This window comes from Balearica regulorum, chromosome 15 (genome assembly GCF_011004875.1).
Source record: "Balearica regulorum gibbericeps isolate bBalReg1 chromosome 15, bBalReg1.pri, whole genome shotgun sequence".
NCBI classification, from domain to species: Eukaryota; Metazoa; Chordata; class Aves; order Gruiformes; family Gruidae; genus Balearica; species Balearica regulorum.
Window position 1 is genome coordinate 7,543,849 of NC_046198.1, and position 25,590 is coordinate 7,569,438.

The following is a 25,590-nucleotide window of genomic DNA, read 5'->3' on the forward strand; positions in this document are numbered from 1 at the left end:
ATTTATAATATAAGCACTGATTCTCAGGCCCTTCTATTTGTTTTCATGCTAATAGAAGATAAATGTCAGATTAGGAACAAGACCTGAAATTTCTATTAAAAATATTTGGAAAATGTCATTAAATATCAGCAATTCACAGCTCAAGAAGTGGCAGCATGGGTCTTAATTACCTGTATGAGGTCCTTGGAAGCAAAGTGGGGATAATAGTATTTGATGATGATGAGACCATCAGGACCCTGTGCTGTCCCTGCAGGCAGCAACTACCTCTCATTTCTAGAAGCAGCAAGGTGTTGTGTGGTGCCTCAGCAAGAAGCTGCCTCCTGGCCACTGGAGGAGAGCGGGACAGAGACCCTGGCAGGAATCCCGAATTGGGTACATTGCGACTGTTTTGGCAGGCTGCAAGTTTCTCAAGGAACCCAAGATGTAATTGTTAAAAAAAAAAAAAAAAAAGAAAAAAAAAAGAAAAAAACTTCAGTGCAGGTGTGAAAAAGCCCTGCAGCAGTAATGGAGTGGTGAGAAAGGTGAGGGTGCATTATAGTGCATATGAAGGTGTAATACACACTCATTAGGAATACATGAAGGACTGGCACTTGCATCTTTAAGTTCTATGTCAGTATTGCTGCTTAGCCACCTGGAATGCATGCGTACAGCCCCTAACATTTTTACTCCACACTAACAAAAGGTTTTGGGAGTGCGAGGGAGCAGTGGTGGGAATACAGAGTGAGCAGAAGTGTCCTGCGGAACGGCTGAGACTCCCTGTGTGAGACCAGGGTAACGGCCGAAAGAGTGGCAGAGCAGGAGGCTGCCGCCCCAGCTCTCCTGGGGGAAAGTCTGGGTGACCTGGGGACGGTATGGTGCTGGGGCAGGAGGTGCCGTGGGCTCTGCCCTGTGCTGTGCAGGTGCTGGGGACCTGGAGCAGATCGGGGCTGGCGTTGTGCTCCCCCCAGAAAAGCATAGGTGCTGCCCCCCTGCGTGCCAGCTGCCAGTGAAGCCAATGCTGCTGTGGCTGGAAAAGCAGGAATGGCTCTTCCCAGCACACAGCCTGGCCTGGGCCGTCATGGCTCTGGATGGTCTCTTCAGCATTCATCTCAGCACAGGGATTAATCTGAGGATGTCTCTGGGATGCAGGCTGGGGAAGGGGTGGGGAAGGGAGAGTGATGGAAATCGTATTTGTGTCTGTGCTTAACATTCCTGGTGTGTTCTCTCGCTTGCACTTCTTCTGAACAAGCGCTTTGAGGTCTGAGCCCTGGTGCCTCTAATCCAGCGAGCACCTTATTGATCAAGTCTTGCTATTTGATCCCCTGAGCTGCCTAATGTTGCACAAAAGGGGTAAATTGCTTCTTACGCTTTAAAACAATCGGAGTGTTTTTAGTGCATGTAGACCCATATGATAAATACAGAGGCACAGCTGGGATGAGAATAGCAAAAAGCAGAGGGATAATTAACAGCTGGAACACCACAAACCAGTTCCCTAGCCCAAGCCCTGGAGGAATGCGATTCATTCATCATGTTGCTCTCTGGGCTGATGCTACAGCTCTGGGGTGTGAGGTATTGAATTACAGTCTCTAGAAAATATTGTTTGGGGAATGTTGAGGAGAGCTGGTAAACAATGTGCTGGAAGGTGACAGATATGTTTGCAGCTTCATATAGCGCTTTCACAATAAAAAGAGCCATCCGGGGTTTTCCCATCGCTGCCCTGCCTGTCAGAACTGGCAGGCAGCAGGCTGTCTGCCAGGCCTTGGTGGGGGAAGTCAAACCCAGCAGCCAGTGGGCTTGCTTCGTTCTGATGACTGTTTTCTTTAAATTATTATTTTATTACTGAGTGCAACACTAACAATGGCTGATGAATCTCAAGCTTAATGAAGCACCATCTGTGATTCAGCTGTTGTAGAAAACAGCATATAGAGAGCTCTTAACACTGGCTTTGGACATAGTCTAGTCTGGACACCCCTTCTGGGCTCTCCTATCCTTGGTGTGGTGTCACGGAGGATGCCTGAGACTCCTAGCTCAGAGCTGCTGTCCGCATGATCTGGGGTAGCTGGCACCTCCGGTTTGCTTGCACCAGCAGCTGCACCACAGCCACACGAAGGTGAGGATGGTGGAGGCAGCCAGGATCTGCTTTGTAAGAGGCTTTCCTTTCTATCCCCCTTCTTCGCAGGGAATCGTTCAGAAGACTTTGATCTAGGATGACACTTCTTCACTCCTACAAACCTTCTAGCAAGTCATGGCAGTCTCCCTCTGAGGCAAGCTCACGACTTGCTCCGGTGCTGCCTACTTCTCAAGCATCCCGCGTAACCTCGCCAGTGGCCCCGCAATGCAGTGCCCACCCGTCAGTCATGCAGTAAAGCACACATCAAGGTAAAGAAGGGTGAATACTAGCTTCTCTCTCAAATGCTACATTCCTCTGGTGGCAGAACATAAGTGCTCATTTACTTCATTAATTAAATGGGTGACTCCCACAGCCACTGTAATGAGTGGTGTCTCTGCACAAAGGGTGAACAGGAGATTAATGGTCATATTTTCTGTGTGTTCATGAAAGGGGGAGTTTTAAGGTGTTTTGCTACCTGTTAAAAAAACCCATGAAAATCTGAAAGAGAGAAAAAGACATACGAGAGCTGTTTATGTGGGAAAATCTACAAACAGCAGTATGTTTCTTCTAGAGGGATTTTCCTGCACATGTAGTGAACACTCCCAGCAGTACTGAAGCATATGATGCCCACCTGGATGTCTGGTGAGGATGCATCAGATGCTTTCTGCAGAAGATGTGGGATTTAAGGTTATTCCATCCTTGCTCATGTGCCCCCTCCAAGGGGAATGGGTCATAACTGGTATGGCATTACAAATACACTCCAGAAATCCTGACTGCATGGGAAGCCCTGACCTGGAGACCTCCTTGCAGGAGTCCTGGGAATCACAGCCTGTCTCTTTGCAGTGCCATGATTAGGAAAATCCACAAGGTCCATGTTACGGACTTTGAGGCCAGAAAAAGACACAGCAATTGCCTAGCCTGATGTCTTGCATAGACCTGGTGACAGGTCTTCCTGCAAAATTGTAGAGCTTTATAGCCAAAGGGAAAAAATTGTCCAGTGTTGGAGCAGTCCCTGCCTTCCTGGGGAAACTTCCCATGATGAACTGCCCCTGTTATTGAACCACTCCTTTTCAGACTCTTGCCCTCATGCACTCCAGGACTGCCCAGGTACTGTGTGGGAAGTAGGATATTCTCAGGCCGGTAGTTGTTGTTGAGCTGCAGGGTGGGCAGGGATCAGGGTGCTTGTTACAGAGTCCGTGTCACATCAGCAGCCTCAAGAAGGAACTGTGGTTCTCAGGGAACTACAGTGCAGGGTTTCACTGGTCCTCAAGTGTTTGCCTTGCAGTGCAATGTCAGAGTAAATTTCCACCCTGTCCCTGCACCTTGAGGAGCAGAAAATGCTGTTACATGTAGCAGGGGGCAAAGAGAGGTGAAGGAAGAGCAAATGCATTTAGCAAGTCCATTCCTGGTGCACCTCCAATGTGAGACAAAGGGATGAGATGTCGCAGATGAGCTGGGAAGTGAGGTGTTAGACAGGAGGGAGCATTGCGGAAAAGCAGGCAAGAGCTATTTGGTTTTAAGACCTGCCACTATCTAGCTGTATTTCTTTGTCTTTCTAGGGAAATTTTTGCTAAACATCAGCCTGTGCTTCCTCAGTGCTTTGATGATGCCATGCAGGTGGTTGTTTCCCAGGGCACACTGCATGAACAGAGGACTGAATCCTGCTTGTGCTGGGATCAGGTGCCAGATTTGCAGTCTCCTCCTTGGGCCTGCATATGATGTGCACGTGTGCATTTCCACGTTTGTACCTCTTGCTTTGCCTTGGCTGTTGCCCTGGGCTGTGCTGAGAACTTCTTCCATGTCAGGGAGCTCCACCTTCTGAGGATGTGCTGGCTTGAGATGCTTCCACAGGAATTTTGCAAGTACTTCTCTTCACAAGTCCTTTCATTGCCATGTGGAAGAAAGAGCTGGTGGATGGCAGCAGTGATGGGAGGGCCTAGGGAGACAGGTTTGTTTGTTCCGTGCCTCTAGTAGAAGGGCTACAAATCCTCCCTGCAGTATGTGCAGTGAAAGGCCTGAGGCTATAGGCGGCATGTTGCGTGGTGGACCAGGAGGGGCTGAGATAACGCTGAGCATCAGCTGCGTTGGAGAATTGCCCCTAGCAGAGATGCTGCAGCCTGAAGTGCAGCTGCAGCCTGCAGAGCTGCGCAGGGCTCCCTGGGAGAGCGGTGCCCACAGGCATCAGCCTGACGTTCGCTCAGGGCTGGCTTGGCTGAGGGGCTCCTGCCTGGCTGGCTGGTGTGGCTGCTCTGAAGCTGTGCAGAAGTGGTGGTGATGCTACAACTCTCACTCATGTTTTGGCACAGCGTGTTTTAAAAATTACCTGTTGTGCATGCTGTTTCTGCGGGGAATGACAGGTTGGCCCTTGAGGAATTCAGAGAGGTTTTATTCTGCTGTCAAGGATAGGGAAGTTAAAATAACCTTGAATGAAGTAAGTAAATAAAAAAAGTTGATGAATCTCTATTCCCTTTTTGCTCCTTGCTGCCTCAGCTCTCCCTCCTCATTGACTGCATTTCTCTCTTTCTCTTTTTCTTTCCACCTCATTTCTTCTGAAAGGTTTTCAACTTGTGAGTCAGGTTCCTGGGTGCATTCACCTGCAGAATCTCCTGTAGTAGGTGTCGGGAAGGTCAGTGTGAAAGTTCCCATTCTCCCCCAGATTCTTGCTTGAAAGAGCAGAGAGCAACATGGGGAAGATGAACCTTTCTCAGAGAAAAATCTGTGTGTGTCAGGAACCCAGTTGCTTGTCCCTGGCAGCTCAACTTGAGAACAAGGCAGAGAATGGTTTCTGAAGGGCCGTATGTTTCCAGGTATCCCTGGCTGATGGATGTGCTCTGCAGCTGGGGCTGGGCCATGAGAGTCACCGGGGGCTGTGGTGGGGGGCGTGCAGCTGTGTGGAGCAGAGCAGAGATCCTCTCCTGGGCTGCCTCCCACTGGGTGCTGGGCTGGCTGGGCTGGCCAGCCCCTCGCTGCGGTGGTGGAGCACACCCTATGCTCCTCAAGGTGGGCTCAGTGCCCTGCCAGTGGTCCTGTGCTGGGCTAGGGACACAGTGGACTGCCTTATCCCATGTCTCTGGGGCTTGGGCTGGACAGCAGCACAAGGCTGGTTCAGACGAGCCAAGGAGTCGACAGGTGCATTCCAGAGCATCTGCCTTGGGCTCGCTGCCATCTCTGTCCATGCTCTCTATCCATCTCTGTCCATGCTCTCTTGTTTCTTTGTTTCCTCTTAGCAGATAGTTCTAGGTCAATTAATTGGGTTCGTGGGCTCAGCTCCGTAATGATACTCAGTCCATTTCAGGTCCCACCAGAAAGCACTGCTGTATATGGTCATTTTTAGATGCTTGAAAGAGGGGTGGACTCTTCTGTTAGCCCCAATAAAGGTGCTGATCCCTCGAGTCAGCTGGCCTGTGAAGCAAGGGACCTGGAGGTGGAAGACAAAGTGTGAGGAAAGGAACTCTCCTGTGTTTTGTTCAAGAAAGAAATAGCTTTCCTTATCCCAATATTTCAAGCAATAAAAGCCATGCAACTGAATAGCAAAGACAGATCTGCTCTGGGAATTTGCATGTGGAAGTCTAGAAAACACATTTCTTTAGTTCTGTTGTTACTGGAGGTTTCTGGTTAGGGAGAAAACCTCTAAGTGCTGCCTGTGCTGGAGCTGCAGGGGCCCTGGGTGGGTGAAGGCCTGGGCTCCTCTTGTCTGCACATGGTATGGTCTTCTGTTGTGCCCTTTCCTTCTTCACCCCCAGCAATTGCTCAGGTTGTTTGGACCTTGGGACCCACTCTGTCCTGACCAAGCTCAGCTCAGCTCGGTGCATGGAAATCAGCTTTGCAGGGGAGTGGGCTGGCTGGAGCCTTCCTGGCTGGTGGGGGAGCTGAATGAATGCTCTGTACGCCAGCTCCCAAAGAGCAGCGAGGTTGCCTCTGCCTGCTGAGGAAGGCCAAGCTCGTCCAGCAGAGTGTTGGAAGCAGAGCAGCTATGTGGTGCTTTTCGTGCAAAGCTGTGGATGCAAAGAGTGCTGACAGGTGTGTCTTTTGTGAGCACAGCTGAGCTCTGGAAGCAAGCAGCATGCCCAGAGCTGAGAAAATGAGTATGTCCCACTTCCTGATAGCCGAGTCCTTTCCCAGCCTGGACTGCTGCTCAGTTTACAGCTCCCAGGGTCCCCGTGGCATCAGGAGCAGGATAGTGCGGGTCCACCTGCCCAGGCTGGACTGCTGCTGGAGGAGAGCAGTGTGTGTTCAAGAGCCAGCCACCCCTGGCACATGGTGCCTGAGCAGTTTTGGAGGGGCTGTGGCCAGGCATCTGCTTCCCCTCCAGCATGGAGCTGGCCAAGCCAGCAGCTTTTATGGGCTCTGTTCCTGCTCCAGAGCAGTACTGTGATTACAGGATGAACATAAAGTCACAGAATCACTGTCAAAACCTAAAGTAAAGAATTCGGCTCATAAAAAATGTGTCACCCGAACAAGCAGAAGAAGAGTTATGACTTTCCATTCTCCCTTCCTGGAGCCAAGGGGAGAGTGTGCCACTATAGCACATGCCTGAGGAGCTGACAGTGGCCAAAGCGGAGCATTACATTGCCCCTGGAGAGGCCCTTTCAGAGTTATTAGTCATAAGTTTCTATTTAATGTACTGATTAGGGCCAAGACTTGTAGACAGCCACTGACTGTGCATGTGAATTGACTTAAGCATTATTATGTACGACCATCGTCAGCTCTGCTACCGAGGAAGATTGATACACAGAATGAATCTTCTCAAGCTGTTTCTGAAAAGATTCACGACACTGCAGTGAAAGTGGCTTCCAATGGGAACCTCTGTGTACTGATGTCAGCATATATTTTATTCCCCTTGACTACAAGGGCTGGTTAGGTTATGAGCCTCCCACTGAAATGGACTGCATACAATTGCCAGATAATTGGTTCTTTTCCTTGTAAGCTGATGAAGTTATGATTCACCCCTGACTCCCCAAGAGCAGCAGTCACAGCACCGTGGGTTGCTTATCTCTCATCCAGCTGCGCTCGCTTGCTTTCCTCTCCACCTGGCACGGGCAGAAGGGAAGCCCCAAGAACAGAGGGCAGGGAGCAGCTGCTGAGCATGGTTTTAACCCTGGGCTTGCTGCGCAAGCGAGCAGTGGGACTGCAGGACTGCACGGGTTCATAGGGTGGGGATGATGTAGCCGATTCAGCTGCAGAGTGATGCTGAAAATGGGCTGCTGTGAGCATCGGTCCTTGGCAGGTGCTGCAGCCCAGCTGTCCTGTCTTTGTCCCCAGGACCACATAGTAGTCTTCTGTGGTGGCATGTCACAGCTGCTGCTCGTGCTGGTGCTGCTCAGGGCAGAGGACGTGTGGATGCCTTCAAATCTTGTGCTGATTGTGGCCAGCTGCAGTGAAGGCTCAGGAGGCCTTGGGAAAGTGTGTCTCTGTGCCCATTGCTTGCCTCCCTGTCTGATTTGATCTTACCAAGGGGCTGTGACTGATCCTGAAAATCTCCCGGACTCCCAACCAAGCAGACACAGAGAAGCACAGGATGCCTGTCTTCCTCCTTTGGCCTTGTCCTCCTTTGAACACTGACCCTCACCCCAACACAGCTCCTCTCTCCTCTGCTAGACCTACTTGATTCTGCAGACACATTGCTCTCCTCTGTGCTAGCATTTTACAGTGGGACTGCATAGTGCTGCTGTTTGGAGCCATCCTGCTTCTTGCTCCTCTGCTCCTTCTTGTAGGTTTATACAGCATCTTCACCCTGCGTGAGTGGAGTCTGGGGGTGAAGTGGGGTAGGGTGGTGGGATGCTGCTGCTGTGAAGACTGTGCATGACAGGGAGCAGAGCCCTCTGTGAATGCTGCTGTTTGACAATGTCAGCACCAATTTTGTTGTCTGTTTACACTTGCTGGTTAAAATGCTCTCTTAGGTCTTCCTCTAGGAACAAAGCTTTCTCTAAAATCTGTTTACTTATCCTGTGTCCTGAGTGTTTTTCCCTGCTGCAGGGAGGGCAATGCTGAGCTGCTCTGGAGGTCTGTGGCAGTAGTAGCCCGCTACCTGGTGCTTCCTAGCAGGAGCTGCAGCCAGCCACACTCCATTGCCTTTCTCCTTTTTCAGTCCCTTGCTCTAGGTTAGATAGCATGGCAAATAAGGGTTCCTTGTCCCAGCCCCCCCCTTGCTCCCTTCTGCAGCATTCCCATGCCCTCGTTCCCCAGGGATGGGTGTGGACGCAGGTATTGGAAGAGACGGGGCACCTGGGTGCTTGTCTGCCTGGCTTGGGTGCTCGTCTGAGAGCAACACTGCTGTCACTTGTGGGACAGAGTCAAGATGCAAATGAATACTTACTATTCTTCAGAATAAGTCCGTGGCTTGCAAGTACAAGCATGAGTAAATGTTTCATGAACATTTTAGGGTTTTGCAGGTTTTTTTCTCCTCCAAGACACATAAAATCTTCTAATAAATGCAAATTTTAAAACTGCTTATTAATTGGTGTTAAAATGCCAATGCAAACTCCATCAGAATTCCAATTACCGGTGACCATGGGCAGTGTTTGCTATATCAGTCAGAATAAATACATTTTCAGGTAAACAGAAACAACTTGCTGAATGCCTGATTTTTGTCCCTTTGAGTAGCTATATTTAACTCAGCTTTTCGGAAATCTTTCTTCTATAACAGCAACTTGAGAGAATCCATCTTTAATAGATGATAATGAAAATTTAAATGTTATGTATATTAAGCAGTCTGCTAGATCTCTTTGTTAATGTAACTGTAAATAATTGCCAGATACATGGGCAAGGTACTTGCTTCTCTGTTAGGTACAAAGCAGGCAAAGGGAATGAAGTCCCAGGAGATGCATGTGACTGAAACCACCTTTAACTGTAACATCGCTGCTGTAACTTCTCTCACGGTGCCCTAGCAGGGCATGTGCGTGTTTGCTGCAGTGATCACTACGTGAGAGCCCCCATCAAGGCTGGTAAGTCCCCCCGAGGGTTCCCAGCAGCTCAAGGTGCCTGGGCTGTAAATAGCCATTTTCTGGCCATTGTGTCTCCTCATCTACACAACCCCCCTTGAGATAATTAGGGCAACGGCAGCCATTCCCAAAGAAATGCTTGTCTGCACGGAGAACTGTAAAACCCAGATGTGAACTCCTGCCAGGTGGACTGCAGCAGTCCCAAGCCCTCAGTGCTGCATCTCTCCAAGAGGGGCAGTGACTGGACTGGGAAGAACGCCGATAATGCGGCCCCAGTGCCTGCCTATGCGCTGACTTGGTACCCTGTGCTGCTTCATGTCGGGAGTGCAACAGTGCAGGGTCCCTTGACTGTCCTGAGCTTAGCTCCCCAGCATAGCACTGGGGCTGCTCACCAGTGGCATAGCTTGTGTGATTAGCTCCTTCCTCACTGTGTCCCTTGGGGAGCTGGCCTGGGCTGGACTCCCCATGGAGTGTGGGGTTGTCCCTGCCCACAGGGAAGCACCCCAGCTCTGCGTGTGCTTCTAGCAGCTCCTGGCTTGCTGGAGAAAAATCCCTGCAGCCCCTTGGGGAGTTCAGCTGCGTGCATGCTTTGGCTTCCAGTTCCTAAATGTTGCATGCCCTTATGTTCTATGCAATTTTAAAGTGCATTTCACCAAGAGATGCCGGAAGTAAATAAGAAAACACAGGTAAGCTTAAGAACAGGGCTGCTGCCTGTACATCTGTGAGCACCTGGTACAGTCCAGACCTTGGACCATGCTTTGTCCTGCTCATGAGGAACACAGCAGGCCCAAGACAGCATTGCAGTGTTTTGCTTCAGGGGAACGTGGAAGAAACTAATGTTTTTAATGGTTTCCATTTTTCTAACCAATTAATTTGCAAAAGACATAGACATGAAGCTGAATTAATCAAGACTGCACAGAAAAGGAATATTAAAAAAGCGATGCTGCCAAGGGAAGGATTTCCTTCTTCGGCCCATGACAGCTTCACCGGTGAGCCAGGCACTCCACGCTGGACACACAGCAATTCCTGCAAAGCTGGGAGTGTTTCACATGCATCTAAAGTGATTTTTGATCATTCATGTGATGGTTATGACACATGGTCCTTTCAGACTAAGGCCAGCATAGACAGATGCTGCTGCTCAACTCTCCAGAAACGTGCCCAGACCTGCTGTTGACACCACGTGCTCAGGGTGCCGTTTTCAGGCTGGGTTGCCTGGGGCAGGCAGCTTGTGGTCAGTGCCTCCAGCAGCCCCTCGCCTCCCTTCCCCTAACCACCGGGGTTTGAGTGACTGCCTGCTTCTCCTGAGGTCTCAGGGTCTGCTGGTTTACCATGGCTGTGTTTCATGTGGAGGTCCTCATCTTTACAACGAGATACTTCCAGTGTTCCCAGAGGAGTGGTTTTGGAAGAGCCAAGCTGTCAGGACAGGATGGCACAGCATGATGATGCAGCTGGCTGGCACTGCAGTCTGTAACCCCCAGAGAGGGGCCAGCCCTCCTGGACATGCTTTGGGAGGAAGGGGTATGCATGCTGCCAGTTTTCAGGCAGAAAGGTGAGAACATTTATTAATATTAACATATTAAAAACATTTTCCCATTGAATGGAGACATAAAACACTAAGTGTTTATGGAGTAGATTAAGTACTTCATTTAGCAGCTTATAGAGGTCAAGCTTGTGGTTCTCAGGGGCCTGCTCCCCACCCCATACTTTTTTCAAGGAGAGAGGAGCCCTTCATCATGGCAAACTCTGCTCAGAAAGAAGCAGCAATGGTGCAGCAGCTGGTGGGGGATGACCTCATCATCAGCAGGACGGTCTGAAACACATGAGAAGGCGATTCAGTGATCCAGGCTGGTGCAGACCATCTGCAAATGGGATGACATTTGAATTGCAAGACACGTACCCTGCTTCCTTGGCTGGGTATCCATCTCCTGGAGTGTCAGTCTGAGAAGCAATGCGTTGTGAGGGTCACCCCAACAAAGCCAGCACATCCAGCAATGGATAAGTATGTGCAGCAGAGACTTCAGCCATGAGTTGTGCATGTAGTTCTCCTTGTGGAAGTGGCAGCTGAGAGCAACGTGAAGTGGAGTGTAATCCACTACTGACAAATGTAGAGCAAGGCACACTGGAATGAACAATCTGAATTATTCATGTATCTTACAGGTTCTGAATTAAGTGCAGCATTGTTGCAGGCAAGCCAAGGAAACTCTGTTCAATGTGTACCACTAGTCAAAATACAAAACATTATGTAAGAATTCACAGGAAATGTGATAAGAAACAATATTTGGTGCATCGCAGCTTCATGTAAATGGCTCCTCCACTCTTGCTTTGCATACTGAGTCCTTGATCATTTCCCTCTCCAAAAGGCACTGCAGATAGAGCAGAGAGGGAGAGATGGACATCAAAACTGATGCAAGATAAATATGTTTTGGCTGACTTGGGCAGGGACAAGTATAAAAGGGGACATGAGAGAAGAGACAAGCATCTTTGTTCAGAGGATATAATGTCCTAGCATCACAATATCACACGATATAGATAGTGTATTTAGGAGGTTTTCCCTAGATACACTGTCTAAAGAGAAATTGGCCTCTGAAAGGCACTAGTTATTTCTAAGCAATGAAATCTGCTCTAGGAACATAAAGCTTTTGCAAACTGCTGTCCAAACATTGTCTCATCCATCATGACATGTAGCCAGTTTACCTGATGCTCTTCATTCTTCTCCTCTGCTATCAAACTGAAAACTTTTCATAGCAGGGGAAAATGCACCAACACCTTCTCTACATGGAGTCCATGATTCCTCCAAGAAAACTGGAGCAAATTGTAATATCCTATTCAAGACCAGACTTGTAGAAACTTGTTACCATTTACTTTGTCACAGCAAGATGCCTCATTTTCAGTACTATCAATCATTTTTATGACATCACCAGCAAAATATTGCACTCGTTTTTTACCATCTTGCATGGTGAACACAGGAAATCCCTTTCAGGAAGGCTGGCAGAGTCCTAATCTCAGTCTACTTCCCAGTGAGTATACCAAGCACATCTTGATTAAAGAAGGGAACCTTACTGTTTTCATTTCCACCTGCAGATGCTGTTTGATAGTAGATATTGTCACTGCAATGCTCTATTGGTTTGCATATTCAGCTAATGAAAGACGTAAAGTTACCTCTATTGCAGCACAAGATATGTCTCGCTAGAAGCAAATGTGTACATGGAGCCTCTTCAGGATAACTCTGCAGAAGATTTGGAGTTAATTTGTACCGCGTGCCTTTTTTTTTATAGATAAGCAATTTTTTTTTCCAGCCAAATTACACTTTTTAAATAATTGTGCATATGTGCCTGTGTGACGGTGTCACAAAGAAGCACAGTTAGGAAACAACTAGTTCTTGAATTACTGTAACAAGTCTGCTCCCAGCATACAGAGTTGTCCTATCAGTATGGATGAGGGTTCAACAGGATTTGTGTATTGCTGTGTGTTCTTGCAGCCAAGGGTTGCGCTATGCTACCTGGAGGAGGAGTGCTGAGCAGGTGGAGAAACAAGAAGGATGAATTTCCAGGAGTGTGCACTCTGCGGTGTCCAAACCGATGTCCAGAGACAGGACTTTGGCTGATCTGGTTTGCTGATCCTTGTGAAGACAGTTCTGAGACTGAAAGCAGGCTTTTTCCATTTACAAATGGATGTAGGCGAGCATGTAATGAGGGACTGCTCAGTGCCCAGTTAACCAGAGAGTGAAGGCTCAGGGAGGTAGATGCAGAGAGGAGAGAGCTCCTGTCTCCTTTGAGTATGGCAGGTCTCCAGACCTCCTATAAAGGTCTCTAGCAAGAAGGGGGAAAGGGAGCAGGGAGAAGGATTCCTCTGTGGACGTTTGGAAAGCTTTCAGTGCTCTGTCGTTGGCATTTAATTAATAGACGGTCTGTAATCCTTCAACAGAGAGGTGTCTTCTCCTGCAATCTTGTCAAATAGACTGTTTTAAATAAATCAAGCATTAATAATGTTCCTTAATATTAAAGGTCACCAAGAAAGTACAAGTGAATGCTCAAATCCCCCCAGGAGACTTGGAACAAGGGATTGTAAAAGAACTGGAAGAACAGAAAAATAGTGCTAAGCGGTACAAGAGAGATCCTTGGTTCACTGTGGGGTTGCTGAAAGTGTGGAAAAGGGGGCTCAAGCCCCATCCCCAGTGGATCTGTTCCCATGAAGTTCTCCTGAGCGGCAGAGGCCATGTCTCCCCAAGGCTCGCCGGTGCATGCTTTCCCAGGTGGGCTTCCCTCTCTCAGCTCTGCTCACAGTCCTCTTGCAGGAAGGTGTGGGCAGGACTCTCCATGGCTCTTTTTCTTCTGTGACTGCCTCCTTCCTTTTAGGTGACCCATTGACGGCCAGAAGGGAGGTCCAGTAGCTTGAAGTCAGCCCCACCAGGGCTCAGCCTTGCAGAGAAGCTGGTGTTTCTGGGCAGGACAGTGCTGGGAGTCTGTGTGGGCATGGGGTGAGGATCTGCCCTGCAGTCCTGTGGTGCTGCCCAAGCAGGAGACCGAGGAGGCAGACAGGTGGGGATGCTCCGTGCAGTCTTGCCATTGCATGTGTAGAGCTCTGTGTTTCTTGGGGAAGAGAGAAAAACAGCAGTAAAATTTCTCTTAGGATTGCTGTAATGGGTTAAGTTCTTTTATTACATTACATTTAACTGTGGATTTTCTGAGAGAGGAAAGGCAAGTAGGAGATTGGGTCTCTGAACAAGGCTTGTTCGTCTGGTTCATCTGTTCATAATCCTATTAATACTTAGTGCATATTTCCTGCACTGCGTTTGACAGAAAGTATCAAAAATGATCACAACTTGCTTTCCTGGAGAGTTTATCATTTATCCATCTAGAAACACCACTATGCCCTACATCATCCCCACAGTCTCCCTTCCCTGTGGCCATACAGAGAATCGCTTGACCTCTGCCATCCTGTAACTCCACAATGATTACAATGCAGTCACCTGTATTTTGCCAGCTGGAGATATCTGTTGTCACGAACTCAGGGTTATGCAAGTGCTCCCTAGGGGGATCACTGGAAAACAGAGATTTATTTGTGTGGCAATAATTGAGAAGCTCATTTTATTCCAGTAAGGATCTTTCAACCACAATCAATTTCACATGCCATCATAAATAATGGAGGTCAGCAGAGCACTGTGAGTGCTTCAGCAAGCTCTGTTGACAATGTTAAAATGCAATAAACAGCAGAGAGATGCAGCTCTGCATGAGTGGGTGTACATTAATACTTGTTTAGAGAGTGTTTGATTGGCAGATCTAGTTCTTTTAGGATCTTTCTGATGGAAAATACTTCATATTTCTGCAGTTTGGCTATTGGGGTGGCTTGTCTAATTCCCTGGGCACCGTGTGGCAGCAGGACAGTCCAGCTCCCCGGTCAGTGCAGGGGGAGAGGCAGTGGCTGCTCCAGCCATGCTGCGTGGCTGGGGATTGGCGCTCGCTTCTCCAGGAGGCTGATGCTTCACACCTGCACGTGTCTTTGTTTAAACCTGAGTGCTTTACCTCGATCGGTGTGCATTCTTTTAAGAGGTCAGTCCTGAGGCAACAGTAAAGCCCACAGAAATTAGAGAAGTACACCAAATCACAATTCCCAAATTTCATTCCAGCTGCCCCTCAGCATGGTCTTTCCTGCCCTGGCATCGCTCACAGTCACTTTTAGAAAAGTGAATTTCATTTCCAGTTTTCCTACCTTTTTCCTCCAAATCTAATTAGACATTATTTGAATATCCCATGTGTTGTCCCTGTACGGAGGCTTATGGGCTGTGATCAAGTCACCTCTTAAACTTCCCTTTGATGTGCTGCATCTGTGGAGTTTAGTCTTTCACTGCACAGCAGGTTTTGTGGATGTGAAATCATTCTTGCTGTACACTGAACCTCTTTCAGTTTTAAATAACTGGGGAAGCTCTGCCTCTGTTTCCTGAGGCTTCTGTATCCTTGGCCCAGCTGGCACTATTTGTGCCTGCTGGAGGTGTCTCCCCAAAACGTGGCAGCCACTGTAAATGGTGAGAGTGCAGAAGAGCCACAGGAGTATCCCTGCTAAGGCCTCCTCCTTGTGCGGCTGATACGCAGTGCTTTGCAATATAAAACATGGAAATAATTAAGTAGATTAATTAGCTAATGTTTGCACAGGACCTGGAAAATATAAAGCACTATATAATTGCTAAGTACAGTAGATTAATTAGTTAATGTTTACACAGTGCTTTGTAAATATAAAGGCAGCATGGCAGTGCTAAGTGTTATTATTAATTAAGTTTTCACTATTTGTAGGATTCATTACGGGCAATACTACCACCAAGCATTTAGTTTTCCAGTTTTGCTGAATGCACCCTGGCTCGCAAGCTCCACAAGAGCAAATGACGTGCAGGTCCCGCTTCAGGGGACAGTGGTGGGATGTGATGCTACCGTGCCTGTCTTCCAAGGACAGGTCCTACCGCAGACAGGACAGGCTGTGAAGAGCATGAGTGATACGGTCACAACGACAGAGCAGGTCAGCGGCAGGGCTGATGGTAGAGCTGAGGTTTGAAACTGCACGTTGCCCGGCCTTGCCCTGTGTCGCCGTCAGCAGGTGGGTGGCAGCCGGTCCCTCCGCAGCCCGTCACAAACCAAAGGTAACAAGCACAGTGGCAGTGCTGTGTGATGTCCAGGTACTTATCTTACCGTTCAGTGTGAACAGCCTACTTAGAGCTTGGGGCGAACCGCAGGAAACTGGTGACCTGAGTGGAAGATCCCTGCACAGTCTTATCTGGAAATTCCTGCAGAACAAAAGTCTTTGCATTGTGTCGGTGCCTATTACTGCTTCTTTGTTTCCTCCAAACTCATCTGGATGCTGTGAAGACTGATTCTGATAGCTATATGTGCTGGGATTAATTCATCCTGGTTCAGACATTCAGAGGGGGCATGCTAGGGCTGGGAGGGGGCATGGAGCAGGAGGATGGGGATGTAACGGCACCAGCCTTGCAGCAGACTCCGGTGGCTTGCTGCACAGTAGTCCCATTGCTGCTCTCATGCTTCTTGCCTGGAAGACCACATGAGCTCTTTCCTTGGGGCTCTAGGAAACCCTGCTTTTGGCTTGCGTCCTGGGGTGCTTTGTGCATGCACTTGGGCTATTTGGGAATGGAAGACTTATGATTATTGCTTGATGCAGTCAACTATATATAAAAGTAAACACACGTTGCGCTGTCAGAGGGCCCAACATGAAAACAGCAGTTGCTGTCTCGTTTGTCTCTTTTAGCTGTCTGTGGCAGCTGTTGAGAAGGGCACGTGGATTCTGCCCTTGGGTGTAATTTAGATGCAGTAGTTCCTGTGCAGATCTGCAGTATGTGAAACCCTTTAATACATGTATTATTTCCTGTGGACCAATGTAAATAGCTTGAAAAGGCTGAAGCAACTCCTAGGAACTGTGATGACCTCTTTTTTTACATACAGTTTACTTCAATAAGAAATCCATACCACCCCCTGTGACTAATAAATACAGCAAAGAATTAAAAGCTTCCTTTCATCTTTCTAATTTTCTTTACGCTGTCTTGTCTGTGGAGCTCAAAACCAATTCAGCAGTTCCTGTATTATGCTTAGAACAATGTCTCCAGATTCTCTTTTTTTTTTTTTTTTTTAAACAGCAAAGGAGGCAAATTACTAGCCATCCATTCATTAAAAAGCTGGTATTTTACTATTCCCCTGTCTTCTACATGTGCCTGGTATTTTCTGCAGAATCCAAGGGGGTTTTTAAAAGCCTGCGAGGCCCGTGAGCTTACCACACAACCATTTCCAAGAAGTACATTGCAACCTTGGTGGACTCCTGCTCTGCAAAAGAGAACGGAGATATGAAACTAACTCCATATTTATTAGCAGATAGAAACTTCTCTGGTCTGTACATTTATTTGGGTAGATAATGAGAGCAGGATTTCCCATGCTTGTTCAACAAGTTGTTTCAGTTTGAATTCTGTCCTCCAGACATGTGGTCCTGCACTGTTTATAATGCTCTGGGTCAGTAAGCAGAGGGCACTCTTCTTCCCAGGCTTGTGAACCTGGGGAGGAGGTGATGACATGGTATTGGTCACTGCTGGAGACCTCCTCACAAACACTGCAAACCTGGTGCTTTTCTGCAGAAGCAACTGGGAGAGTGTGTGTTAATCACACCCAACCTTTAATGGACTGAGGTGGCAGGCAAGTCAGGAGATGCAGGGAAGGTGAGGCTTGGAATGTCGAGCCAGCGGCCATGTAAGGGAGCAGCTTTAGGGGAGGAACACCAGGGCTGTGTCATATCACCACTGACTGCCCTGTGAGTGCAGGAGCACAAAACCAAGGAAAAAGAATCTGCCCATAAACGAACAGGAAATTTGGAGCCTCCCAAGGTTCACTGCACGCCCTGCTCCATTCCCGGTTTACTCTGATCATCTTCTCCCTTTCTTGCAATGCATTGTGCTGGTCCTGATGCGTAGGACTGTGGCTCTTGGCAGAGCAGGACATGCAGAGACCCTGGGATGTCCTGCTCCGGCTCTGGAGGTAGGACCTTGGTCTTTTGTTCACCTGGAAGCCGTGCACTGCCATTGCTCTGGCTGGCTCCCTCCCAGCACTGCATGCCCAGGCATCAGTCTGTATATATGGAGGCATAGCAAAAGCCATTCTTGGCTTTTAGTCACTGATGTTCTGGGTGGTAAATGGCAGAGGGAACAGCGTTACTTTGCTGAGCATGTGAGGAACACTTAACACCCAGGCAAAGCTGAGCAAATCTGTGCTGCAGGGACATCATCTGACCCCACATTGGTGCATCCTTCCAAGGAGGCGAGGAGCTGCCCTTGCAGGCTGTGCCAGTGCCAGTGCACGCAGCTTTGTGGGAGAAGGCGCGAGGACGTGCTGTGTCTCTGGGAGATGCAAGTCCAAAGGGAGTTGGCAGCTCTGGGAGCCAAGGCAGCCAGGCAGGCTGCTGCTAATGACACTGCCTTTGACACATACATTACTGATTTCTTCATCTGTCATAGAGCAGCGCCTCTACCATCTGCTGTCACTTAACACTTGGAGATGGGCTTCCCAGTGCCTTTCCCCCACTTCTGTTCATCTCTCTTTTTGCATTTCCGTCTTTGCAGAGTAGAAATGTGTGAATAGCTGGAGGCTTATGGGAAGGGAATGGGGAGGGAGTGCAGTCCTTCCCTGAACGGCAGCCAGCAGCTCACAGCTGGCACCAGGGATGCTCCTGTCTGCAGCCTGTGCCCTGCCCTGCACCAGGGTGCTGTGCTGATGTGCCCATGGGCTCAAAACTGACAGTGTGCAGGGGCAGAGATCTGAGAGGAGCTTCCTCTGTGTGCTGAGGAAATTGCTCTTTCTTCAGCTGCTCTTCTAGATGCTTGGAGAGTTGCAGCTTGTTGCAGGTATGGGCAGACATCCTTGCCACATGATGGTCTGTGCTTGTTTATTTGCTCTGTGCTTGCAGGACCATGATGTTTTCTGTCCATCAAGACCTTTGTGAAAATAGGCTTTGTGAAATAGCCAGCAGGTGAAAGCACAGAATTTTCTTATTAACTATATCCTTGGTTTATTCCAACAATTTCTTCTTCGGATTTAGTGGCAAAGATGTACAGGAGGTCTGAAGTAGCTGCAATTCAGCAAGGAGGGAAGAAGAATGCCAGGCATGGGGAGGCATGGAGCAGGCAGGCAGTCCCGTTGCAGTGGGGATGCTCTGTAATGCCTGGTTGCCAGGCAAGAGGGAATGGCTTTAAAGAACATCTTTATTAGGGTACACTACTTAGCATCAAAGAAATGTCAGGGTTGCTCTATTCTGAGTCCCTGCCTAAGGCACTAAACTAGCCTGTCATTCAGCAGTCTGAGTACAAACCAGAAGAACCACGGGCAGGGTCCTGGCAAGATTTATTTTTCTACATTTAATTGCCCTTTTTGCTTTGTAAACATAAAGGTTGAAGCTTAAACTCTGACAGCTCCAGTAGCCTTTTTCTTATCTCCTTAAAAAAATGACATTCAGCTTGTTAGATTTTTCTTTTACTGCAGTCCAAAATCTCACAAAATCTGCACAACTTTTTTTTAAAGATCATTGAAGCATTGCAGTACTCACTTCGGGAAAAACCCTTCAGCTCACGAAAAGACAAAAGCTGGAGCCTGAAGAGCCAAGACCTTTCCCCATAGCAATGCAGGATAAAAATGACTGGTCAAAAGAGCCAGAGCAAGCAATCAGCATTCCACCTTTTTCACTGGGAGCAGCTTAAAGCATGCTTATCTGCTCCTGTTATTGTTCCAGAAAGAAGTGAAAAGACCAAAGACAGGAGAAAAAGAAAAGCAAACATTAAAAAGCAAAACTGGATGTATCATAGTAGCCTGAAAACTTCCTGAGTTTAGTTCCTTCTCTGAAACAGGCTCCCCGCACCTGAAGAAGGTCTTCCCTGGGGTGGTGGAGCTGCAGGCAGTGCTGCCCTGTGGACTGCACATTTCCTCAGCTGTGAGCACTGTGACTATGGCAGCACTTGTCCCAGGTCAAGGCTTTGAGCTGCTCCCTGCCTGCAGTTATTCATGGTGAAAGTGATGCACATCCTGGATTGTTTCAACAGAGAAGTCTTTTTTTGAGCTACAGCTTGAAGGAAGTGCCTCATTTTTTGGGGTGGGGCTGCCTATTCCCTCCATCTGACATGAAAACGGTGCTGCCACCTCACCACCACCTTCTCTGTGGAGTGATGCCCCGGCCCGGGCTCCGCTTCCATCTGCCTGCAGGAGATGGGGAGCAGGGACTGGTTCTGCCTCTGGCCCCGGGGCCAGACCCCCTGCTCCTTGCACTGCGCTGCACAGACACTGTGCACGTCCTCTTCTATGTACCCAGCCTCGACTGCGCTCAGCTACCTTTGGCTTACTGAGTTGTTTCGATTAACAAGTGACAGGGTGATCAATATTGTCTTGCATTTCAGACCCTAAGCACACATGCAATCTGCAGGAGCGGCAGCTCTAACAGGCTGTGGGTCTAGGCCAGATGAAGAGGGATTTTTCCTGCCTGTCCTCCCTGGTACTGTTTCCCATTTGCTGTGGAGTCACGCAGGATGTTCTGTGATCCTGGAGGTAGCCCTTCATCTTAATCAAATGCAACATGCTTTCTGTTTCTATAAGGACAGGCTGACCCAGACTGTGCCTAAAAGTAGGTCTTAATCAAGACCAGAGCAGGAGATTCATAAGTTTGCTGGTAGGATGCTATAGGTGTGATCCCGCACGGATTATTTTATGGCGTCTGGCATTGCTGCACTTTGCTGTGTGCTGAAGTTGACTGAAACAAGGCCAGTTTAGAAACAACTCAAGCTTTTTACATACAGAACAGAAATGTAGAAAAATCCTTGAAAAACATTTTGAGCAAATCCTTTGATTCAAACTGCAAGCTTGAAATGACAAATGGGAGAGAGAAGCTTCAGGAGAATCTATGTCTATCACAGATCCTTCATTTCCCCATTGTCATCAATAAGGCAGCAACAATGATTGGCAAACTCTAATTACCATTTACTCTGCAGAGCTGAGCACAGACAGGGCTGTGCTTTGTGGTGCTTGAGGAATAGCTGTCACAGCTGTTACAGTGAACATGTCTCTGTTAAGTTCTCTACCTTCTTTATCTTCCAGTTTGCCCAAAATTAAATATTGGTGTTATTCAGGTGGGGCTTTCACCAAGGTGTTGAAAGAGGACAGCTCTGCAGCAGGTCAATTTATCATTGTCCTTTCCACAACATCCCTATCTATGGGTACTATAGTCATGAGGCCCCATGGTTTTTGTAATAATCACATATTTCTTCCTCTTCCTTCTCCATCCCTGGTGGTGGGCTGAACATGTTCCAAAACTCCTGCCTGGTCCCTCATCTCATGGCCAATACTGATGGCTCCTTGCAGCCCACGGGGAAACCAGGTGGAGTGTTGCTGTTTCTGAAGATTTACTGTCTGCGCCTGGGTGTGCTTTGTTGAAGGATGAGTCTGGGGTTCTTCGCTTTCATTTTTTTCAGGCTGCTGAGTGGTTTGTTTTTGGTGTTTCTTCATACAGACAATTATGGACTGTTGGTTTGGATGCACAGAGTGTGAATGGGTGTGTGCTCCCTGGTGATTGTCAATTGGCTGGGAATTCAGACAGGTTAGTGAGGATGAGATTATCTCTCATTGCTGACTCATTTAAAATTTGACATCTCCTTGGGTTCAAATGCATTTGCTGTATTTGTCTCCTTCCAGAGCCTTGTTATTCCAAGAGCTTCTGTTCAACTACCAGCCATTTGTTATGTAGATGCTCCAGATGTACTAGGGAACTGACACCAGAACAGTTCTCTGGGCAAAGATTTAGCTCCGTAATGAATTTGTCACTTCCTTATTGGGCTAAATAGTGAATACCAAGCAACAAGGCATTACTATCAGTTACTCTGACATCCTTCTTGGGGTCAAGCAGACCAGCAACCCAACATCACTGAGCTGTCAGTGTCCTTTTTCACAGAACATCTCACGTACTTTCCCGTAGCTTTTCTATCCAGTGCATATTTTAGTTCCTGTGCTTCATGGTTCACATGTAGTACTCAGTTCCTGTCTCTGTTGTAGGCTTTAGTTTTGTTCATGCAGATATATTTGACTGCTTCCTGGCCTACACATTTTCCCTACTGTTTAATAGTGGATATGAATTTAACCAGAGGTGTGTAGGTGCAAGTAGAAGAACCTTGCGTAGATGCTCCCTAGTTTTCAGTGGACCACATTGCTCCCCTCTTTAATTAGCCTTGTTTTAGCTGCCTGCTCTTGTATTTCTCCCTCAGCCCATCAGATACTTCATTTCTCTTGCAAGATGCTCAGCTGATAAGCATCTTAGCTCTTCACCAGACAGCGTGTGCGCTTGTTAGCTGCCAGCCAGCTGATTATGATTAGACTGTAGTTTTGATAGTTGTTTCCTGTCTTTCAAGCCTGAACAGATGGCATGCTACTCCCAGTGCAAGCTTTGACTTTCATAGTACTTCATGGCTTGGCCAAATGGCAGTTGTGTAGTCTGTACATGTGAAGCTTCTCAAGGGGATCCTTGCAAAGAGAGAGGAGCAACTGTCCCCTCTAAGGACCCTGCAAAGTTAGTATCCACTTTAGAGGAGTGCTGGGATTGTTTTGTTTGTTGCATGCAGTCCTCCAAACAATAGTTTTGTTCCCCAGCTTGTAAGTCTGTTGCTGATATGCTGTCAGTATCATATTTAGGGTCTGTATTTTAGAAAACGAATAGCATTATGTCTGGTAAGAGATGCTACTTTCAGATTTTATGTTCTAGGATCAACACACTATATGTTTGCAGAACGGTCAACCACCTCTTTGTAAGAACAAGACAAGGAGATCTTTTTCTGTCATGAAAAGAAGAATCATTCTATGTTTGCCAACAAATGCTAGACTATGTTGGTGTCTGTCTGCATGGCTTTAGCAAGGAACTAGAGTTGGATAGAGGTTGTGAGCAAAAGGGCAAATGAACAGGGAGCCTACAGAGGCCTGATCGTAGATTTGCTCCCTGGATTTCCAGATCTCCTTTTTCCTGGAAAAGTTTTCAGTTCTACCATGTCAAGTTTTCATGTCTATTTCTGTTGGACCCGCAGCCCTAAGTGGATCTCTAGCCACTGCACAGCATAACTTGACTGGGCTCCTTCTGTCCCTGCCGTTATGTGAGGCTTGCATCAGTGACAGGAGCCATCCGTGCCTCCTGGCTGAGGATGCCAAGGAGACGGGGAGGGTCTGGTGGCAACAGAGCTGCCGGGAAGGGACTCCCCCTCAACCGTTCAGTGGACTTGGGAAGAATCCTGACTGCCTTGCGAAGATCCTTGAAATGAATGATCATTGAACATGGCCACTGTCTGCCAAAAAATAGCATCTCTCCAGCACCTAGTCCTGTAAGAAAACAGCTCCTTCTTATGAAATAATAAGCTTTCATCTCTTCATTTATTGCATTGCATGAGAACAACTGGCAGCCTGCACACATGAGCCAATTTATTAACTAAATCTCATTTACTAACTGGGAACAAATTCTTTTTACTTGTAGCTGCCGAATACAAATGAGGTTGGGCTTCAGAGCTGCCCAGGTGACAGGCAGCTTCCTTGGCCCATTTGTCCTTGTCTCAATGGCAATGTCACTCTGCCAGTAGTAAACCTCTCTTCTGATTGACCCTGCTAGACGTGAGTGGGTTGCTGAGCCCAACCTAATGAATGCTTACACAAGAAGAAGACCAGACTCACTGGTAGACCCATCTCTGTGTGCTGAGTTGGAAGTGGTGTGTTCCAGCTCGGAGGAACACATCACCAGCACTGGCAATCATTTCTTCCAAAATGTGTGTCCTGCCCAAGTAGCCGAGAGAGAAGAGACAGCCTTGGAGTGGGCAACTTCCTAAGGGCAGCCATCAGCCATGCCCTGTGCCCAATCCCGACAGGCATATCTGGAATCACAAAGCAATGGAAAGAGCGATGCTATTTGAGCTGTGTGCTGGGTGCAGCAAGGATTGCCCCAATTACACATGTTTCTGATGAGGGTCATCCGCTCTACTGCTTCTGATCCAAGCAACAGCATTTCCACTGCTTTCTCAGGAGAAGTTTTCACAGTTTGTGGCCACTTAGTCCTCCTCCTGCAGCACTCACAGCCATGTCTTTCCCTGTTTTCCCCCACCCCCTTTGGGAGCCCTTCCCTGGCACAGGGGTACCAGGAGGAAGCAGGATTCTTGCTGGAGCACGGGGGTTGTGCTAGGCATCCATCCTGGCATCCAGGTCTGCCAGTGCCCAGGCTAGTGAAGCCAACTGGCCAGGCAGCCAGAGGAGGGCTGCTGGGGTCGTTTGTAGCCACAGCTGGCTTGCCCTTGCCAGGGCAGCCTGCTAAGTGCAGCGTGTAGGGGCTGGGACAGAGGTGCCAGTGTCCGCTCTGACACCGGCTGCCCACCTGGAGCAGAGTGGTGGGTCCTGCAGCTCGGCTCAGCTCTGCCGGGAGCACCACCAGGCTGTGGCACAGCGCCGGCTGCAGCAGCGGAGACAGATCCTGTCCTCAGGACAGACCACGGGTCGGCCAGGACAGGCAGAGCCCAGGTGGAGGCCGAGGGGAAGGGGTGTCTATCAGCAGGTCTTCATACTTGGCAGGTCTAGACAGGATTCCCAGACTGCTCGCTTTCCTGATGCCCTTCCGCTAGCTCTCCTGTTGGTAATTTTCCCTTATTATATTAGTATAACCTCTTAGCTCAGCATTTCCAGCTGCTCCCTGGGGCGGCAGCTTGGATGCCCGCTCCTCTGTTATGTCCTGTGCCTACATACAATTCCCTGATGGTGGGTAAAGGAACCTTTCTAAAACAGACCAGCACTTGGTCCTCAAGAGAAACTCACTGTGCCGGCACTCGCTCTCTGCTGAGACAGTCACTGCGAGAACATGGTGGTGCCTCTCAGCAAAGGCTTTGTCAGGAGACAAACAGCCGTGTTTGGTTTTGAAATCTCCAGACAGGATCAGTCTGCTGACAGTGTTTGCTTCCTCTTCATACCTGTCTCCAGGTTTAATGCTTTCTCCCAAGCAGGAAAAAATAACAATAAAGATAATTCTTTTAAAACCGATTATCTGAGAGTACAGATTGTCAAGCTTTATGCTGTTGGATAAATCAAACTAACTGCTGAGAGTTAATTTGTCTGACCATAAAGTGGATTCAATAAGTGTAAAACAAAACTAATTGGTTCTCTTCCATACAAATTTAATCATACTATAAAATGTGATCAATGCAAATAAAAAGCATTGAGTAGGTTAAGTGTCAAGAATCTATAAGGAAAAAAATGGCTTATGTGCTTTCTTGCAGGAATTGAAAACTGGATGGGTTTCCATCTCTGTACTAATCATCTCACTATGCGGTCCCAGTCTGAATGCACCGAGAGCTGGCACTTGTGCTGCGTGCTGTGTGTGTCAGAGGTAAGCTGTCCCTCAGCCTTTGTAGTTCCTGTGTTTTTTCATGGGTTGAAGCTGTTGGTGGAATGATACGTGACTCTTGTGAATGCTGTGCTTAGACACACAAACTGATGAAACACACTGAGCAAGATGCAGGCCAACAGCCCTTGCCTGTGCAGGCTGTCCTACAGGAAAGGGGCAACTGGCACCTCCAACATGGTGCCAAACATGGACACTGTTCCAGAGCTGATGCCAGGCTTTGCGGGGCATGCAAAGCACCAGGACTTCTGCTGTTTGAGCTCTGCTGCACCCCTGCACCCTTCCCTTCCCACCAGGGAGCGGTGGCACTGCTGGGACCTGGGACCCTCACCCACGTGAGCCCCCTCCTCTGGGCTCTCCATACCTCTCTGATCCCAGAACAGGCACCTGCTGATGATTTCTCCCAAAGACCTGACTTCATGGCCCTGCCAGGCCTCCTCAGGGGGCTGAGGCACTACCCAGAGCTCCCCGACTCCTTCCAAATAGAGCAAAGCTTGAGCTGAGGATGGGAAGGAGCACTGTGCCATCTCCTGGGGCTCGCCTGGTGTGCACCCTATGTGTTGAGCCTCTTCAGTTGATGTGCAATTGCCAAAGCAGCCATCTGGTGAATTGAGAGGAGGCTGCCAGGAC

At 48.3% G+C, this 25,590-nt stretch overlaps 1 long non-coding RNA gene across 3 annotated transcripts in view; it reads left to right on the forward strand.

The window, feature by feature from the left end:
• LOC142603933 (uncharacterized) overlaps positions 1–25,590 on the forward strand; it is a 175,999-nt gene that overhangs the window by 64,455 nt on the left and 85,954 nt on the right. For all 3 annotated transcript variants that reach the window (XR_012837824.1, XR_012837823.1, XR_012837822.1), the window contains exon 4: positions 24,836–24,945. This is a non-coding gene — a long non-coding RNA (uncharacterized LOC142603933). The remainder of the gene's footprint in view (positions 1–24,835; positions 24,946–25,590) is intronic.